Source organism: Natator depressus, chromosome 4 (genome assembly GCF_965152275.1).
Source record: "Natator depressus isolate rNatDep1 chromosome 4, rNatDep2.hap1, whole genome shotgun sequence".
Taxonomy (NCBI): domain Eukaryota; kingdom Metazoa; phylum Chordata; order Testudines; family Cheloniidae; genus Natator; species Natator depressus.
Genome location: NC_134237.1, coordinates 126,122,210 through 126,143,750, shown reverse-complemented (window position 1 = coordinate 126,143,750; position 21,541 = coordinate 126,122,210). Strand labels below are relative to the sequence as shown.

At 43.1% G+C, this 21,541-nt stretch overlaps 1 long non-coding RNA gene across 1 annotated transcript in view; it reads left to right on the top strand.

Annotated features, from left to right (window-relative positions):
* LOC141985998 (uncharacterized) overlaps positions 1–19,904 on the top strand; it is a 46,274-nt gene extending 26,370 nt beyond the window's left edge. Inside the window, exon 4 of the long non-coding RNA XR_012639094.1 lies at positions 19,862–19,904. This is a non-coding gene — a long non-coding RNA (uncharacterized LOC141985998). The remainder of the gene's footprint in view (positions 1–19,861) is intronic.
* Positions 19,905–21,541: the final 1,637 nt, after the last annotated feature.

Genomic DNA, 21,541 nt, shown 5'->3' with positions numbered 1-21,541 from the left:
ATGTGCTGGTGCATACAGCGGTCTCATCACCGGCTGTTAACACAGAACTGACATATTTGAATGTACCAGGTTTATTAAGCAACACTGAGAGAATGTTTGTTGCTCATTAACTAACCTCTTCTCATTTCTCCCTGTCTCTTCATCATTCTCTGTGTCACGTCTTCCCTGCTGGCCTCTGTGCCCAGAAATCTCTTACCAAGCACCGCCTCTTGCCTCTTTTAAAACTCACTTCTTTGCTCATTACAGCCACCCACTTGTTACCAAAAGAAAAAAACAATGGCTGTGTTAGAATCTTCTCTGGGGTGTTCCAATGCATTGTCAGCTGCACAACTATTTTATAGTCATTACATGAATTACAGTAGCAGCTGGATCAGACCCCGCTACCTGAGGCTCTATGCAATACACAATAAAAGACAGGCCTTGTCCGAAAGAATTTAGAATCCACCTGCATGCATCATATTGCAAGACTGGGGTCTAGTTTTGGACAACACACACACACACACACGCACACACAAAGGTGTAACTATTGAAGGGAGGACGAGGCTAACAGTAGCGGGAAGGTAGTTACCTAGACCAGCTACTAGCACCGTTAGTTGGGTTTGTGCCATTTAAAGTGTTTTGTTTGTTGGCTTTGTTTTAATAACAAGATAGAAATTCAGTGGTTTATTTGTAATTTAGGATTCCAATGATGCAGAGACTTCTGGAGCTGAGGCCTAATGCTTAGAACACAGGAGACCAACGAGCAATGCTCAGCATCTGCACTGGGCAGGATGACTTCCATTCTGGAGACGGGGGTGGTGTTATGGTGATACCAGTCACAGACAGAGAGGAGAGGTGATTACCCATTTCCATGGAGACATTTCACTTCCTTTCTCTCTTTCTCTGTTCTCCCCACCTTCCCACCCTCATGGAATTTGATATCTCACATCTGGCCAGCTCTGCTGGGAGTTGATCTTCAGTCCATTCTAAAAATGAGGCACCCACAGTCAATGGTCACGTTTGAAAATCTCTACCACAATGAATGGCCCAAAATTCACCCATGTTGTAACCTGTTTGACTTCAGTGGGAATCCAGCATGACTGAATTTGGCCCAGGGCATGTGATACAAGGCAAAGCAAAGACGTTTCTATTTTCTTATATTAAAATTGAAGGATATAAATACATTTTAAAAACCGCTTTTATCCTTGCAGTTGAACTGCTCCGCTCTTGCATTGCAACTGAGAATTCAGAAAAAAGTATTTGACAGAATGAAAGAAAGCTGCTTTGCATCATTAAGAAAAATAGGGGGGAGAAAATATGTGATCTCCAGAAAAAAACAACCTACACTGAATGCATCAAACAGGAAAAAGTTGACAAAAAAAAAAGGAGTGAATTAAAACTCTTAAGCCACACTTGAAATCACATATGCCTAAAAGTACATAGAGAAATTCCTTCCTAACTTTTTTTATATATATAATTAGTCTTCGGATATGCTTGCTGGAGTGAGCACATTTGTCCCAAGCTCAGGAAACAAATGGGATGATGTAATTGGTTTCTTTCAGTTCCCACTTCACTGCAACTCTACAATACCCTTGGACTTTAGAGGATTAAATTCCTTCCTTGGCATTAGTCCAGTTACTGGTCATTGCCATTTGTTGATTATCCCAGCATTCCAGAAAACATTTTATCCCCTTCATTAACTCACAATTGACCAATCACATAAATCAGGTTAAGGAATCGTGGACCTGACTACAAAGATGGGAGAGATTCAAAGAAACAACAGATTAAAGAACAGGTTGATTTTGCTTTTATTGAAGGTCTCTATGCTTTAAATTTCAAATAATGACCGCTGCAAAAAAAAAAAACACATTAATTAAACCTACTAGTCTTTTATTTACTTTTCAAAGGAAGCCAAAATCATTGTTTCTGCAGTAAAAGCACCTTCTTAAAAGCACACAGAACCCTGTTTCATTTACATTACATTTAGAAAATAGTTAATTTACAAATGGCTAGGTAAATAACATATGTAAATGTCTGCAATGGTATTTTTATATGAATTAGTACATAGCTATGTGGTGTATTGCTATTTGCAGGTGTGATGGGATGTGTACCCCTATGCAGGCCCTGAAGGGGATATGTTGGCTTGAGGGGCCAATTAGAGTACCTGGAGGAAGAGCCAGGCCTCACTGAACAAGAAACCCAGCTGGAGCCAAACAGGCTGGATTATAAAGCCAGGAAGTTTGCAGCAGAAAGGGGCTGTAGGAAGACAGTCGGCAGTTCCTCTCTGGGAGCAGAACAGAGGTGAAGTGAAAACCCAAGAGGAGGAATAAGCCCTGGGGTTCTAGCTCTGGAAGAAGGATCTACCCCAGAGGAGTTAGGGGGAAAGGAAGCTTGAGGGGATTAGGTAGAAAAAGCCCAGGGAAACAGCAGCAAGGGGTAGGAATGTGCAGACCTTGGCTGCTTGTTATTGGGTCTCTGGGCTGGAGCCCAGTGTAGAGGGTGGGCCTGGGTCCCCCTACCACCCACTGGGCAGTGGTGCACGAGTGTTGGAGGCACCAGCCGGACAGTTGGTTCAGAGAGACCTTGTTTCCTCAGAGGGGGAGGACTATATAGTGACCTGGCCAGAGGGCTGAGTCACATAGTAGGAGTACCCTGAGTTGGGAAGAGAGGGCGGAGGGGTGTCACAGCTTGAGTAACTGAGGAAAGAGAGCAAGCCCTGATCTCCAGAACAGCCATGAGGAGGTGCCACTTGCCAACAACAGGTCTGTATACAAAGGAAACATTTTAGACATACAGGTGCATTGGTGCTGAACTGTGCTCGATGTAAGTTCTGGTTCACTATGAACCAGATCCTGTGCCATTGGAGTCAATGGGGGTCATGTACTTGATTTCACTGGAAGATCAGGCCCTAACTAAATAACAGCCTGGCATCTTTCTGGGTAACTTTATTGAGTGTTAGCTCAAACCTGTGGTCATTTTTCCTTGACTGTTGCAAGTAGCTCATTAGCTCAAGCCCAATGCTTCTCACACCAGACTTTGGTCTGATGATTTGAGCCATGATTTCATATCCTGTCTTTCTCACATACCCTACTTTTTTTGGCCACATTGTAATAGAGGTTTCACTTTAGGGCCATAATAGGATGATGCTGGTCCTTGCTGCTATTGTTGGTATCTTGAATAAATAAATTTCCTTATTCGATTTGGGGAAATATCTCCAAGAATATGAGAGGCTGGGTTTTAAATTGTACAGTCTCCCTAAGGTATTCTCTTAAATCTGTGTGTTACGTGACCAAAACGTTTGGATCTGTGGGCAGTCTCAGTAAATGCTCTGTAAAGGTGGGAGATGACCCATTTGCTCACAACCTTTCTAGCCAAAGTTGGGGATTGTTGGCGGTTATGAAAAGGAAAACGTTCTTGCCAGAATATTATCTTTACCAACAATGAGAAAATTAGACTTGAGAATTAGCCTAAGATCCTTGGGACTGCCTTTTACTTGTTCAGTGTAGATCAGGGGGAGGTGTGTAAAGTGGCTCCCTGATGCTGAAGAGGTTGGGCTGATGCTCAGGCAAAAGAATAAGCAGCCCTGTGTCTGCTGTAAGCTGTGCTGCCTGTCACTAGCCCTCAAGAGGCTGGATTGCCAGCTGGGGATTTCCATAAAATGAAGATGCCCCGAACGTTCTCCTGGTTCCTCCAATATGCTCCCTGCATCAGAGTGGGATGTGAGCAGAGATAAAATAGAACTCTGTCAGCTCAACACCACTGCGGGATTCCCCCTACATGACTGGGATCCTCAGAGAGGGTTGGTGAAGCTGGCTTATGCCTGCCTTGAACCACAGGAGCAGCAGTGCTGGGGCCAAGAATCTGGCCTCTGTTTTATGAGATTAACATGCAAATAATCATTTCAACCAGAGGAGAGCCGAAGGGGGTCTCATTTGCTGTAGCTTCCCCCCTCCCCGCCGGACTCCGAGTTGGGTTTTTAGCAAGGAGGAATCCAATGGTGTCACATCAGGGATGAATAGCCCTGCCTGAGTTGTCACACAAGATAGTGCTTTATATTAGTTACAGCAGGAGAATGGCTGTTAGGACTGCTGGGTTCTCTCTGACACTGCTGCTGCCTGATGGTGTGAACATGATCAAGCCACTTGCCCTCTCTGTGCCTCAGTTATATCCATTTTACAGATGGATAAATAACACAATAATAAAGCTCTTGGGTGGTGTGGTGGCCGAGGAGTGTGGCCCACACTTTTGGTTTGCTAGAGGTCCTGGGTTCATATCCCCAGGTTATTCAGGCGGCTGGGGGTAAACTGCTGTGCTCTTGTTTATCAGCTTGATGCAGCAGTCATGGGATGAAATTGTTTGACCTGTGTTATGCAAGAGGTCAGACAAGATGATCATAATGGTCCTTTCTGGCTTTAAAATCTAGGAACGCATTTCCCAAGTGCAGAGGCCCCTCCACTGGACTTTCTGCCCTCCGAGGACTGGGAGGAAATCCACTCCTGACTTCTCACTGGGCTGCCCTTTCACCAATTTGAGACTAGAAATGCCACTCTAGAGGGGAAGCTCAGCTGATGGGACCAGAGAGATAATGCAGTGCCTGGGAGAACACAGGTATAAGGCGTTAGCCTGGTGCCTTGCCTGAGGGTGGCTGCACCACACCTCTTCCAGCAAGACCAGCCGTGAGGTCCAGCTTCATGGGGGAAGAAGTCCTAACTAATCACAGTAGGCGCTTGGTGACATGGCAAAGGCAAGGACTCAATGCAATGATCTTGTACTGCAGCCATATGCTGGCCACCAGACAGGAGGAAGGAGATAGCCCCTCCCTGGGACTGAGGTTGGAAGAAGCAATTTGGGCTGCTATTTTGTTGAGTTACAGAAAAACCTGATCCATCTGTCAGCTTTAATTACTGAGCAAGGAAGCCCAACCAGAATCCATGAGGTAGGCCGCTGATTTTCTGGAGCTTCAGCCTAAACTGCCAGCTCTGTGCTGTCCACCATTTCCAAGGTGACGGTGCTTCTCTGCGCCATCCATCGCCTCAAAGCTGCTTCCTCAGCTGCTCTGTGCTGTCCATTGAACATAATAATGGCCATACTGGGTCAGGCCAATGGTCCATCTAGCCCAGTATCCTGTCTTCTGACAGTGGCCAGTGCCAGACGTTTCCGAGAGAATGAACCGAACAGGGCAATCCAAACAGGGTGATCTATCCCCTGTCATCCTGTCCCAGCTTCTGGCAGTCAATGGTTGAGGGACAACCAATGTATGGAGTTTTCATAGATTCATAGATATTTGTGTCCCTGACCATCCTGGCTAATAGCCATTGTTGGACATATCCTCCAGGAACTTATTTAATTTTTCAAAACATACCCTGGCAACAAGTTCCACAGGTTGGCTGTGCACTGTGTGAAGAAGTACTTCCTTATGTTTGTTTTAAGTCTGCTGCCTTTAATTTCATTGGGTAACCTCTAATTCTTGTGTTACCTACAGGGGTAAATAACACTTACTTATTCACTTTCTCCATACCAGTCGTGATTTTATAGAAATCTGACATATTCCCCCTTAATAATCTCTTTTCCAAGATGAACAGTCTGTCTTTTTAATCTCTCCTCAGATGGAAACTGTTTCCATAACCCTGCTCATTTTTGTTATCCTTCTCTGTACTTATTCCAGTTCTATCATCTTTTTTTGAGATGGGGTGACAAAAACTGCATACAGTATTCAATGGGTGGGTATACCATAGATTTATATAGCAGCATTATGATATTTTCTGTTTTATTTTGTATACCTTTCCTAACAGTAACAGGGTTGGCACCCACCTCTTGCAAGCACCCCCCTCTGGTGTGTCCACGGTCTTTAAACCAGTCCAGCCCTGGTATGAGGCTGGATCCCCAGGACTTCCTCCCTGGACTCAGTCCCTACTCAGTCCCCACAGCCAGCCAGGAGCTCCTTCACTGCTCTTCCGGTCCCTACTAGCAAACTGTCTTTGGCTCAGTCCTAACAGCCAGCCAGGAGCCACTGGCTCCCCCAGTCCCTGCCCCCAATTAGCTGTCCATGATCCTGTTGCTTTTCTACCCAAGCTCACAGTTCTTCTTCCTCCCCCAGCTCCAAGCAGCTACTAACTGCTGCTCTATTCTGCAGCTCCTTTTTATAGGGCCCTCCTGGCCCCTGACTGGCCATTCCAGCAGCCCCTCTGATGGGTTGCTTCCTCACAACCACTCTAGGCTGTTTGGAGGACTTCTCCACTGCTTCTTTCCTGGGATGAGTGTGGCAGAACCCTGAGGCCTCCAGTAGGGGGCCTTTGGGCCTAGTCCACTCCATCCAACATTGTTAGATTTTTTGGACAGATGTTTTCAGACAACTATCCAGGATGACCCCAAGATCTTTCTTAAGTGGTAATAGCTAATTTAGACCCCACCATTTTTTATGTGTAGTTGAATTATTTTTTCCAGTGGGGATTACTTTGCATTTATCAACATTGGATTTCATCTGCAATTTTTTTGCCCAGTCACTCAGTTTTGAGATCCCTTTGTGACTCTCCACAGTTAGCTTTGGACTTAACTATCTTCTATAATTTTGTATTATCTGCAAACTTTGCCGCCTCACAGTTTACCCTTTTCCAGATCATTTATGAATATGTTGAAGAGCATTGGTCCCAGTAAAAATCCTTGGGGAACCCTGCTATTTATCTCTCTCCACTGTGGAAAACTGATCATTTATTCCTACCCTTTGTTTCCTATCTTTTAATCAGTTACTGATCCATGAGAGGACCTTGCCTCTTATCCCATGTCTGCTTACTTTGCTTAAGAGCCTTTGGTGAGCAACTTCATGAAAGGCTTTGTGAAAGTCCAAGTACACTACATTGACTGAATCACCCTTGTCCACATGCTTGTTGACACCCTCAAAGAATTCTAGTAGATTGGTGAGGCATGATTTCCATTTATAAAAGCCGTGTCGATTCTTCTCCAACCAACTGTGTTTATCTATGTGTCTGATAATTCTGTTCTTTACTACAGTTTCATCCAATTTTCCTGGCATTGCAGTTAGGCTCACCAGAGTGTAATTGTCAGGATTAACTCTGGAGACTTTTTAAAAAAAATCCATGTTACATTATTCAGCCAGTCATCTTGTGGAGAGGCTGACTTAAGCGATAGGTGACATACCATAATTAGTGGTTTTGCAATTTCATATTTGAGTTCCTTCAGAACTCTTGGGTGATACCATCTGGTCCTGGTGACTTATTACTGTTAAACTTATCAATTTTTTTCAAAGCCTCCAGTACTGACATCTCAAACTGGGACAATTCCTCAGATTTGCCACCCCCCCCCAAAAAAATGGCTCAGGTATGGGAATCTCCCTCACACCCTCTGCAGTGAAGACCGATGCAAAGAATTCATTTAGCTTCCTGGCAATGGCGTGGTCTTCCCTGAGTGCTCCTTTAGTACCTCGATTGTCCAGTGGCTCACACTGATTCTTTGGCAGGCTTCCTTCTTCTGATGTACTTAAAAATGCCATTAGTTTTTGTGTCTTTTGCTAATTGCTCTTCAAATGCTTTTTTTGGCCTGCCTAATTATACTTTTACACTTGACTTGCCAGAGTTTATGCCCTTTTCTATTTTTCTTAGTAGGATTTCACTTCCCATTTTTAAAAGATGTCTTTTGGTCTCTAACTGCCTCTTTGACGCTGGTTAGTCATGACGACACTTTTGTTCCTCTGACTGCCTTAAAGCTGCTGTTGTCTGCACTGTCCACTGTTCTACAGCAGTCCCAGATCAGCTGTGAGGCTATGTCGACACTGCAGGCTTCTTGTGATGGTATGCAGGTTATGGGTAGCTACAGGCTGCAGTGAAAAGCATGCTGCATCCACACTGCAGTGTGTAGCTACATGTGTCAGTGAATGGCTCTGCTTGGGAGAGGCAGTGGGGAGCTGTCAGAGCCTTTCCCCTCTGCTGGACTCTTTCACTGTGGTAGGGAAAGCCTCTGGCAGTTTCTCTTGCCTGCAGCCCAGAGGCTCTGGACAGGGCCATCCCTAGCTATTTTGGTGCCTTACACAGCCCACTCCCGCCTGTGGAGGCCTGGGGCCCCAGGCTTGTGGGGACGGGAGAACCGCCCCCCAGCACGCGCTGGTGGCACGGCTGGGAGCCAGGGGAGCAGAGCAGGCTGGGGCCGCGTCGCTCCACTTACCATGATGTGAGTGCAGGGTCGGGCCTGGCTGCAATCTTCAGGGGAATGGGGGCGGGGCTGGGGCAGAGGAGAGGTGGGGCGGGGGCGGAGCAGGGGCCTGGGGAAGAGCTGGTGCAGGGGCTGGAGCAGCACGTAGCTGTGCAGGGCACGAGGAAATTTGGTGCCCCACACAGCTGCATGCTTTGCGTATGGGTAAGGACAGCCCTGGCTCTGGAGGCTCCTTGTTGCAGGACTCTCCCTGTGGTGTGGAAAGACTCAAGCAGCAGAGAGGCAGGGGGACAGTACACAAGTGAAAATAACACTTCTCAGGCAAGCAGAGAGCTGTGTGGGGTACTTACAGGGGTAAGGAATGTCTTTACTCTAATTGCCTAAGCCATTCCTCACCATCTACACTGCTATTTATACCCATGCTGGGGGCATATAGTATACCCAACCTGCTGCTGAAAGGGGCATGCTGTTTAGACATACTTTTCAGATGGAGCACTGCTATGTAGACCCTTGACAAAGCCCTCATTGCAAGAAATGCACTCCCCACAGAAGACAAAGGCCTCTCTGCCCCAGCCCCCCTTTTCCCTTCATCTCAGTCCAGACTCCCTTACCCAACTGTGCCTGACAGCAGGCTTGGTCAGGGTGACCCTCAGCACATTTGCTGTCAATGGCTTGTCCTTGTATTTCTCAACAGGGTCAACTGTATTTTTTTTTTTGGCCTATAAACTCAACAATTAACTGAATTTTAACGAAAATGCCCGAAAATGTCATATAAAACTGAAATGCAAATAAGTCCCAGCTCATTCACTCAATCCCCCTTTGCTCTGCAATGCTGGCAGAGAGCACCCTCCCCAGTGCTGCTCTGACCCTTCTGCGGTTCTTTAGCTTCTCTGGCTGCTCTTCTCCCACATCAGCAACAGGTGACAATAGTGACCTTTGTTTACTCTAAGGCTTCAGGCCTTAGGACCTAGATTGACTTTACACTAAGTGCCAATTGATGTTTACTTAATCACCGTTACTGATCTATATGTTATGCCTTATTTCTTAGAACAGTGTGATTCTTCCCAAAAAACCTGAATGAAGGATTTGTGCTGGAAAACCCATAAAATGTTCCCTTTTTTCCACCTAATTTCATTTCACCTCCCATTACCATTACCTTATTTCAGTTAGTGGTGCATAGAATGAAAACCCTTGGCGAGTTTATGGGTGAATCCATCCAAGAAGCTAGAAATTCTGGCCTTTCTTCTGGAAGGCCTTATGCCAAGCAGACATCTTGGATACATCTCTGCTTTTCTTCCTTTCAGTCTGGTAATCCAAGGTCAGCTGTACCATTTTCAGATCCAGCTTTCATATACTTGGGGATAGCAAGGCCCCAAGTATACTAAATCACAGAGGCCCACCAAATTCTACATCAGTTCTCACAACTATGTTGCAAGGGAGACATTTACCCCTGTTCAGAGGCCTCTGCACTACTTAAAATCTGGCTCAAGTGGTGCATAGGTTTATGCTGGCCCTTTTGAACATGGGTCGATTTCCAACCCTTGTGTGTCCATTTGTAACAATTTTCAAATACTGTATAATCTTAACCAAGAAGTGATTATTTAATGATTAGGTCAATGTGTATGTGTTTCACTGCCCTCTACTGGGTAGAATCTACTGATCAGAAATGACAAAGGCCCTATGATTCTGCCCTTGCTCAAGTGGTTGGGGGCATTGCCTTTTGAAGGAGGAGGATCTGAGTTATAGTTCTATTGTTATTAGGAACTGAACAACAACCAGGATGTGCAGCATAGTGATGTGTTAATAATGAGAGAAGAACTTAATTATGTTGAAGAAACATCGCCACTAGGAAGAAAAATGTACTGATTACTAGTAAGAGTTATCAAGCTACTTAAATGGAAGTCTTGAAGTTTCCACCCATTACATAACAATAACACCCTGTTTCTCTATTAAAAGCTTCCCTATAAAGTTAGATCCTTTCCACCAACATAAGACTTAGTAAAGGTCTGCCTCATCTCAGAAGTAAGGGCACTCTTATGGGTCCAGTTAGTGAAAATTCACTGTCTGGCAAGACAGAGCAAAAGTAGTAATACCTCTGATTAGGGGAGGGCAGCCTGGAGTAAAAGGAATACGTGAGCTTGATGTGAAACACGAAACTGAGCATGTCAGACTTGATTACAGAAAGAGAAACTGAATACACCGTCCACCTCTGGGGCCTGTGGCTGCTGCAAAATTGAAGATCTCTGAGGTGTCCCCCTGTGCGGGGTTCCCTTTGGAGATAAAGGATCCGGAAGGAATGTGTCTTATTGGTGGTAGCTGAAAAAAATGCTGATTCTTCCCTTAGCCAAAGCAACACTGGGAATGAAGAACAAAGGATGACATGTTGCACCTATTTCACCAGAAGTTCTCAAAGTGCCAAAATCCCACAGCAAAACACCTTCATAGTTTAGGGAAATGGGATTTGGGACCGAACAGCTACAATTCTGGATAAGCCCTGCGCTCCATCTGAGGTACTTATATGGCTCCCATTACCATAGTAAACAAGTGCCTCATAATATTCTTGGGGTAGGGAACTACTGTTATTTCCATTTTAGGTGGAGAACTGAGGCACAGAGAGGCTAAAAGACCTGCCCAACATCACACAGGAAGTCTTTGGCAGCATAGGGAACAGAACCTGAACCTTAGGGTAGCCCCTTAAGCACTAGGCCAGCCTTCCTTTCATGAAGTGGCCATTTTCAGCATCTTCTGAGGAAAGTACTAGAAATCCTGCAGATGGCAGACCTGAGATCATCTGCCCCCAGGCAAAGTTTCTTCCTGACACCTGTTGGTTGGGGGTTGGGTCTGGGTTATGCCCGGAAGTATGAGGGTTTATGGCCCTTCAAAACTCTAGAACTTATTTTTGCTTGTTTTGTGTTAATATTTATTAATAGTTATTTGGCAACAGCACCCAACATAGCACCTGCACCAGAAGCCATGTTTTCCCTTATACCCATACTGATGATTCAAATAAATGTTTTAAAAGGAACAAGGAGGTGGGTGCATGGTGGAGCATTCCTAGAAGGAAGTTTGAGAGTGTGGGAGGAGATTTCTCTTCCCATTGCAGTTCTTGGCTTAGGCAGCACAAAAGGTTCTTACCCCAAACTGCACCCCTGATACATACTTTTGTTGTACTAAGGTAGGAAAGATGGTCTTGTACGTAAATCACTGGTCTGGTGCTTGTGAGATCTACGTTCGCTTCCTGGCTCTGCCAAAGACTTCCTGTGTGACCTCGGGCAAGTCACTTAATATGTCCATGCCTCAGTTTCCCAATATATAATAAGGAGGGTGGGTTAATAATACTTCTTCTATCCTTTTGTTTTATCTATTTTAGATTGTAAGCCTTCTGGGGCCTCTAGTTGCTGTAATACTAATATGTACACCAACCTACATTAAACTGAGGACGACTTTGCCTATAGTCTCAAGGTCTTTGCTTCTCGCAAACACAGATTTGGGGGGAGAGATTATCATCAAGTTCTCCCTTTCTGTTTTAGAAATCTGCTTTGTGCACATTTCTTCATGTCCATCTCTCATAAAAGGAAACACATTTCTCTTCCCGAAAGAGCAGATGAAAATACCCTCTTCTTCCACCCTACATAATCTGTTTATGTCCTTTTGCTCCCATGTGAAAGGGCATCATGTACCCTGTTAAAGGCTAGTTTGGTTTATGACCCTTGGCTCCTTTTCTTGAGGCAAGTGGCATCTTGGACTCAGCTGTATTCACTCCTTTGAAATTTGATGTGTCCCCGGTCCCGTTGTCTGCTAGATAGAGTGGCTGTGGGTGGTACTTTAATGTTGATATCCCAATTGGTAATCACATGTATTTCAGGAATGCACTGTAATACAACCTGTCTTATTGTTGCCAGCCAGAAGTTTCCATGAAGTCCATGGCTCCTTTTCCCTATATTGTTTACTCTTTTTTAGTGGGACATAATTACAGATCTGTGTGACCTAAGTATAAGGAGGCATTTGCTGTTCCAATGCTCCACTATAGACACTGAGCAGAAGTGAGGGACTTCTTGAAGGAACAATTCCTCTTGCCATTCTATGCAGGCTGTCCTTATACATATCCATTATTGCCTGGTGTATTACCCAAGGGCAAAGGTCTGACCAACTTCTAAGCAGGCACAATGCCATCATAACAGATGGGCGTAAATGGAGCAGCCAAGAAGCCATGTATGTGCATCAAATGTGTTTAAGGGCTGGATTCCCAGCCAGGAACGTCGGAGCAGCTGTCCATCCTTAGTTCACGTGCCTATAGTTTAGCGGGATCTGCCATTGCTAATCCATCTTCAGAGCTGGTTTAACTTTCAAAAATTTAAAAATAGCTTCCACTGCCATGAAAGGAGCACTCAGTCTTGGCCCATTTAAATCAAGGGGGTTGGGTGCACACATGGGAGGGGGGGCCAGGGTAAAGAAGAGATGTTAGCAAAAAGCATCAACCTCCATCCGTCTTTCTGTGGTGGTTGCATGTGGGAACCTTATGTATCCTAACCAGCTCTGGTCTGGATGGACTAGGTTGGCTTGGGATCTACCATGAGGCCTCACACCAACTTCCATTCTATTGTGTGTGTGGGAGGCGTATGATGCTCCCGTTGAGATTCTGCCACCCTTACGCATGTTGAGTAGTCCCTATTCACCCCCATTGAAATTAATGGTAGGTTTCAGAGTAGCAGCGGTGTTAGTCTGTATTCGCAAAAAGAAAAGGAGGACTTGTGGCACCTTAGAGACTAAGGTGCCACAAATAAATTGGTTTGTCTCTAAGGTGCCACAAGTACTTTTTTTATTGAAATTAATGGGACTAGTCATGATTCAGATACCAGTCCATGTACATGACAATGCTTCAATCTGGATCTTAAATCTCAAAAGGCCTAGCTCTGCATCTTCTGGCCAGGAGGCTGTTAGTCAATCACCAGGTGCAGAGCATGACTAATTGGGGTTTTATCCCTGACCTTGGAGGTGCTGGGGATTAAGCCAATACAAGATACAGTGTTAGTTCCCAGCATGACTGATTCATAATTCAAAAAGTATTAGTATTAGTAAAAGTATTAGTATTGAATTGTTGAAGCACTTTGCAGTACTGATTGTTACTCACTCGCACTGCTTATTTCATTTTGTCATTTTAGCTCCTACCAAGCTCAGCCAAATCTACTTTTCTGCCTAGCTCACCATATTCCTGAGTGGATCAGTGTTACTATTCATGCCCAACCACTACACACGCCTGCCTGTACATAAATGAATATAAAAAGCAATGTAGAAATGATGGAATATAATTTCTGGAAGTACCTCATCTGACAGAGTCATCGTTACTGCACACTAAAATAGTAATCAGCAACAAAAAAGGGAACATAAATGGACTAATAGATTACTGATCACTGTAGATTTACTGGAATCCCTACAAGGTGATCTTCAAAACTTTCTGTCATTGCTTGCAAAGCTCTGGATTTACCTTTATTAATTATTTCTATTGTGGTAGTGTTTAGGGACCATGACCATGGATTAGGGCTACGTTTTGCTAGACATTGTACACACAAGTAACACAAAGACTGTCCCTATCCTACAGAGCTTGCAATGTAAAATTAGGACAATTCAAAATCAGTGAGTAAGCAGACAAACAAAACAGAAGAGGACGTGGAAGTAGTGTTGCCAACTCTTGTGTTTTTATTACAAGTCTCGGGCTAATCAGTGTTTTTATTAATTCCCTAGCCCTTTGAGTCAAGTGATTACACAAGAACCCCACTTTTGATAATGGAGAAAAGTTTGAAAATGTGACCTAAATGTAGCCTAAAGTCTCAGAAACCAGAAAACAAATAGAAATAACCCCACCATATATTGCTTTTTGAAAAAAACTCATGATTACTAAGCCAACCTCATGATTTTTTGAGGATTGACTGATTATTATGAATGTTTGAGATTGGCAATATTAAGAATGACAAGGTAACAGCAGGGTTTCAGTATCCATAGGCCGTCACGAGGCTTGGCATTCTAGGTAATCTTCAGCTGTAAAGTCAATAGGAATTCCAGCTTTGCGTCTGAGGGAAAGGTTTGTGTTGTGATAACACAAGGTAAGCCTTGGGTCTCAGGAATTTTCTTACATTGTCCCATTGCACGGAGAGCATAATGCTCCAATTAATAGCTTACAAGCCAAGTTTTGCCCTGTTCTAGGAATACATTAACCAAAATACATGTCGTGTATTTGACCTCCCAGCACTCACTGACAAAGTTTACCTCATAGTTACTATTTTCCTAATAAATTAATTTTAAGGTTTGTTTTTCAAGCTCAAATGGAAAATCCCAAATTGTGTCATGACAAGAGTAAATACTCCTACATGTTTAAATGTTCTGTTTTCCACTGCTCTGCTGCCAACATCTGGGGGTGCAGAAAAGAAACCCAAACAAGTTGAGTATGTTGAGAATGAACTAGGATAGTACTGTAGCCAGCTTGCTGTGGCCTGGTGCTATGTGTTGTTACATTTATTCAGCTGTTGTCCCCAATCTATACACAAAGAACAGAAAATCAAAGCTTTCACTTTGATCAGTGAACACTATTATCTCTGCCCTGATGAGCTGCTGGAAGGCCTGTTATTTTAATGTTAGAAATGTAATTGGCTTGTACAGTGTCATATATACCATATGCAATTTAAGATGACTTTGTATCCCACACATCTGGATACTGAGTGCTTCTGAAACAAAGTAAACATTGTGCTTGAAAAATATTAGTGATCATTTGAGTCTAGGCTTTCACAGTTCTGAACTCAGATTTGTATCTAGGAGACCGACAAACGCTTGGGAGAAAACTATTAGGCGCTGTAGTCTGATATTCAGAGCCATGTAAATCTGTAGTATCCTTGTTGTGGAGAGATTCTGGATGTGTACTGGTCTAATTAAAATCATAGTACAGCCTTAGGAGTGTATTTGTTGAGTGTGTTTCTACACTCACTCACACTTGCTTTACAGCACGGTTATTCCACTGACGTCAATAGTTACTCTTGATTTGCAGGTTAATGAGAGGAGACAGACTCTCTGCATTTGGTCCTAATTTGGGTTCTGCCCTATGAACTGGAATTGTAGTTCTCTGCTCCACCAGGGGGTGTGTTTACCTGGAACAGACTGCTAACATCCAAGCTTTTATAATAAACACATAGGGTGAAATCTTGGCACTATTGAAGTCAATGGCACAACTCCCTGTGATTTCAATGGGAACAGGATTTCACCCAGGATAATTACCAACCAACACACATGTATGAAAATACTAACATAATCCAAAACACTGACATGATCCATACATGCATGTGGAAATGAAAATCACTTATTAAAACCAGAAAGAAAACCAAGAAGACTTGAAAGGTTTGGTCAATATTTTCACGTGTTGAGTGATTTTGGGTGCCCAATTTGAGCTACTGTAAAAGGGCCTGATGTTTTGGAGGATGGATTCTCATCACTTTCTGAAAATTTGGGGGCCTTTGAAGGTGTCAAGTTGGGCACCTATAAATGGAGATATCCAAAATTACTAGTCCCTTCTGAAAATCTCAGACCTTGTATCTGTCTTTGCCTGTTTGTTGAGAAAGCTTCGCAGGTCAATCTCTAGTCCTCCAAAAGGACCTCCTAGCCAAAATATTAAATATTAACCTTTCATTGGTATTTTTAGTCTCCGGTAACTGCAGTTGTGTTTTTATGTAAGTACTGAATTCTGCTGGGAGCTAGAATTTTGAAGTATGTTATCGCAGCAAAGGATTGCAAGGATTTTGTATTAAAAAAGTTAACAGCAACAACAAAAAGATGTTTTCTGCTAAGGAAAGGGTTTTATGAGTCAGTTTTGCACTTCTGGATTGTTGTCTGTTCTTTTTATTCAGTTAGGGACTCTGATTTTTGTCTGTGCATTCAGTCATGTTTTGTGAGAATGGAACATTTCAGCAACAACAGCAGCTTATTAACCGAAGAAGACTCACATTTTCCAAGAAAGAATGCCAAAGTTGGGCCTGCAACATTTGCAGGCAACTGGATTGTTGGCAATATATATGAGTGATAATTCATTGTGTTTCTGCAGCACCTTGTATCCCATGTAGGGACAGCAGAATATATCAGAACAATCACCAATCCAACCTCACAACAATCCGGTGGGGGTAGTAAGTAGGATTTTATATATATATAAATATACACAGGGTTTCCTTCCCCTATGCTGAAATGCAACTGCCTTTGGGATGCAAAGCAGCCATATTTTAACAGCATGTAACAACAATGCATGAAAGAGCTCTTAAGCCTATTTCCCCGGCTGCAGAGGATGGCTGAAGCTGTGTGAAATTTCCATAGGCTGGCGAGGCAGGAAGTAGGGTGCCTACCTCAGTCCTACTGGAAGGTGCTCTGCAATGCACACTTATACAGGACAGGAAGTGCAATGGCTGCCTAGGCGTTCCCCATTACCAGCTGCTGTCAGACAGAGAACCATGAACTTTGATCCTAGAACTCCATGAAGGAGAGAAGACCTTAAATGTTCAGGCTTTTTGTAACCCTGGGCCTCCATGTAGGGTGTATGCCATACACTGTATGGGAAGAGCTCTTAAGGGTAATCATGACCCTGCACTTCCATAAAAGAGAAATGAGTCTATCAGGCCAGTTTCAATGGATGGGCAGGGATTGGAGGAAGTGGGGATGAAGGAGAGATTGTGATGGAGAGTCAGTGACAACGAAGGGAGACTGAGAGCAAGGAATAGAAAAAGAGCAAAAATGAGGTGAAAAGGGGAAGTGGTACTTACATATCAGAGAGAGAAACCTTGTTAAAAAAACAAATCCTAATTTTTTTAAAAAAAAATAGCTAGACATCAGAGTAATGCAGAGGCAGGAAAGAAAGATGAGGGATACCAAAAGAAGGGAGAAACTGAGAGTAGTTGATATTAGGAAGAGAGAGGGAGCAGTGTAACAATGGGGAGAGAAAAAAACAGGAATGGAGAAAGGGAAAAAGGAGGTGGGAAAACAAAGAAGTACTGGAGAAGTAACGAGAAGAGGGGCAGAAGGTGAACTGAGAGGAAAGTTACACCTCAATTACATCGAGAACTTCAGTGTTAAAGGGCTGTCTTTCAAATAAAGGAACTAAAAATAGCAAAAGCTAGGGATGGCAGGAGACCATGTGGCCCATCCACCTACTGTATCGGTCCACCATGTCATGTGTTTTCCCTCCAAGGACTAGTTTGACTCATACTTTAATACCGCAGACTTTCTGCCTTTGGTTGTCTGTCACATAAAGACATTTCTTCTAAACCCTCTTCTTCACTCCGATTCATGAACTTTCGATATGGTTACCCTTTTAAACAGTGTAAGTGAGCATCAGGCTGCTTGACCCTGCAGGGAGGGACAGATCTGGTCTGATGACTCACCTTACTGGCCAGATCAGGAGGGGCTCATTAGTTCCGTTTAGGAATGTAAAAGACTACAGGCCAAATCCTGGCCCAATGGAAGCTGCAAAGAATTACTGAGCCAAACTGAAAAAACGGGGTGAGGGGTGGGGTGCAAAACCGCCAAGAAATAAGAAAGAAAGCTCATTTAATAAGGCCAAACCCCGCTCCATCCCCCCTCACACATTTTTGCCACAAGGAATTTTAATTGATAAAGAGACTTCCAAGTTCTAAAACAATGTTTTTTGCACTGGTTAGTTTTTCAGGGAGCACATTCAGAAGCATTAAAAGCAAGTCTATTTCATTACAATGCCTTAGTCTAACTATATCCTAAACAGAACACCCTTAGAGCTGACTGCCCAAAAGGGGCAGCTAAAAACTGGATTTTTAAAAAATAGTTTTTCCATTTCAGAGTGCTATAAAAATAATGACACTCTTCAGTCTATAATGAACACTAGCCAGAATTATGTGGCATAATCTCCTTTTTGGCTGAATGTATTTCCTGTTCCATAGTTTTAATGCTCTCTCTTTCTCAGTCTCTCCATTGGTCTCAGAGGACACCAGTTTACTACTTCCTCTAAAAGTGCCCAAAAGGAAATGTCCAGTAGATTGAATTAATTATTTTATTAATGCTGACGTCTGGGATTTTCCAAAAACGCTCTCATGATTTAGGAGTAGACGTGCCATGACTTGAAAATCTCACACAATAATATAACACTAATAATATATTATCATTTATATTGTAGTGGTGGTCAGGCCTGATTGCGGTAGGTAGTGTGCAGACACAAAGATAGACAATTCCTCCTTCAAAAGAGCTTACAATTCTAAGGCCCCACTCCTCCTCCAGAACCCATGCCCATGTGGAAGCCTCTTTATTATGCCGAATCTTAATTGCTAGTGATGAGTGAGCCAGAAAGCACCCAGCTTAACTTTCAGATCCCTGGCTGAATTTGCAGGGCTGGCAGAAAGAAAAGGTCTGTCTTGATTTGTAAACTGAGCAACTAAGTTTTGAAAACAATTAAGAGAAAACAAATGTGTATCTCCACAGGGTCTCTTTTAGTCATTTTTCTAATTACAGTTATATTATAAGTAGCCCAAAACATCCTGCTTTAGCAATTATTTGAGAACTGGAAGCATAAATAATGATTTTCAAGTAACAGACCTTTTGCATCTGACAGAACAGAAAATATCCGTAATTGGGGCATGGCTCATAGCTGAGAAATATTATCCCAGAATTAAAGTTTGTCATTAAAACTGCACTTTATGGCTTTTCCAGTGTGTTCAGTATTGGCCTAACTTGGCCAGTGTAAGTTAATGGTAACACTCCCTTTGATTTCTGTGGAGCAGAACTTGGCCAAGGCTAAGCACTTTTGAAACAGTTTCTTTCAACGTACTTGATGTGTTTGTGAGGCAATGATGTGAAGACAGTAATCAGTATGTTCTGTAAAGTGTGACGTAGGTCTTCATGGGGGGGGGGTTAATTTAACTCCATCTGAACTGGCATGCCAGAGCCATACGAACTGTGCTCGAACCCCGACTGGGCGAGAGTACCTGTAGCAGTGAAGGTACTTCCAATTCCATGTTGTCCATTCAACCTTTGAATGTTCTGGTGAAGCTTTCACATTATTTTTGTGTCTGTGTGTGCGTCTGGGGGGGGTATCAAATATATTTATCTCTCCAGGAGAAATTGAACCAAAGCCTCCATCATGTCATGCATGCCTCCAAACAGCAATCTCGTGGGAGCAAAGTTTTTATTGACCAGTTACCTAACTGAATTTGAACCAGTGACTTCGAGGTGGAAGACTCAATTGTGGGGCCAGCTACTGTAAATTGGTCCAGGTCCAGTGGATTTCATTACAAATTCCAGGGGCCTTCTAATTCCAAGAACTTTGATTTGCAGTGAAAACAGAATAATGGCACTCTTCATACTTGCTTTCAGTCTCAGCCAAAGATTGATACTAATTCATAGCTTTTGCTGGCACAAACCATTACATTTTTCTTTTAATGTCAACATAACTCCTTTAGATCCCAACGATTAATTTTAAAAATCTTCTTCTGTTCTGTGGACTACTAACAGATGAAGAAAAATGTGAGAGAGCTTTTTATAATGTTCAGGCTAACTATTAACAGTAACTTTGATTGTTAGCCACACTATTGTCAGCCTTTTTTGCCTTGTGGTAAGAACAAAATGTTGTTTCACCAGTAAATTTTCCAGTGTATATTTTTTAGCAGGAATGTTAACTTGTCTCTCTCGCTCTCTTTCCCCCCCCCCCCTCTTCTTTTTCAAGAAGCAGAGTTATTGGACATGGAAAGGAATGCATCTGGCCTCTTGAGAAGAGAAACGCAGAAGGAAATCAGAATTTGAGTGAGTTTTGCAAGGAAGCCAACTCTGACTATTTTGTGTCTAAGCTTCCTTTCCAAAATTGCTAATGGTGAACTGTCCAAAACATGTCACTTACCAAAGAATTTTGGCACTGGGAGAAAACAATGAGTTATCCTTCATTAAAGATTAACTTTGCAATATCAATTCTTTGATCTAGTCCTTTGCATGACAAGTATATTCATTTATAAATCCATTTTAAAGACTCTCTGGGCTAAATTCATCCCTAGTCTAAATCCGCTGAAGCCACCAGTGTTACATCAGAGATAAAGTGAGCGATATGTTTTTCTTTAGGTGCAGTACCAGTTAATATGTATTGATTCTAGTTGTTATTATTTGTATTACAGTAGTGCCTAGAGACCCTAACTGAGTTCGGGGCTCCATGATGTAGATGCTGTACATACACATAGTAAGAGACAGGCCCTGTTCCAAAGACCTTACAATCTAACTAGACAAAGGAGCAAGAAAGGAACTACTATCCCCATTTTAAATGTGGGAAACCAAGGCTCAGAGAGATTAGGGTCCAGAACCTCAAAGATATTTAGGCACCTAACTGCTATATTGATTTCCATGGGAGTTAGGCATCTAAATACTTTTGAGGATCTGGCCCAAAGGGATTTGCCCACAGTCACACAGGGAGTCTGCAGTAGAGCTTGGAACTGAACCTACATCTGCTAACTTCCATGCCAGAGCCTTAGCTACACGTCCATCCTTCATCTCCCTTTTTACAGCTCCCTCATTGTTTCATTTCCGTTATGTTATTGCTTTAAGGGTCAGATCCTGCTCTCAGTTACTTCAGATTTATGCAAGTCTATCCAAGGGCAGAATTTGGCCCTAAATACATACCCTATTCAGTTACTGAAAATGGCACACTTCTCAGAATAACCTTGGACGTAATGCAGTATCAATAGCATCCTAATTCTTCTTCCAAGTCACACAAGATTATTTTTTAGGTACAAAACTTGGCTCTGTTGTATTTATACCATAGCTCCACAACAAAAGGACAATAAATTAATACTAAATTATTGTAGTAGACCAGTGGTTTTCAATCTGTGGTCTGCAGACCCTTAGGGGTCCACAAACTATGTCTAAGGGGGCCGCAAAAGGTGGTCATTACTATAAAAAAAAGTGGTTTTTTAACCTGTGGTCTGTGGGGGGATCAGCAGACTGCCTCAGATTTCCAAAGGGGTCCGCACCTCCATTCAAAATTTTTTAGGGGTCTGCAAATGAAAAATGGTTGCAAACCACTGTAGTAGACGAAGTACAGTTAGCAATAATGAATTTCTCACAGTTATATGCCACCTGTACCATAGAATCTCTATGGATCGGGGTGCTGGAACAATGTTTATAGTGGGGATGCTGAGAACCATTGAACCAAACTGCAAACCCCTGTATATAATGGAAACCATTTCATGCTATGCTATGGATAAGAAGATAAGACCAATAAGAATGGTCTAACCCAGTTTGGCCAGTGGTCCATCTAGCCCAGTATTCTATCTTCCGACAGCGGCCAGTGCCACATGCTACAGAGGAAAGGAACAGAACAGGGCACTTTATCAAGTGATTCATCCTCGCTCATCCTGTCCCAGTTTCT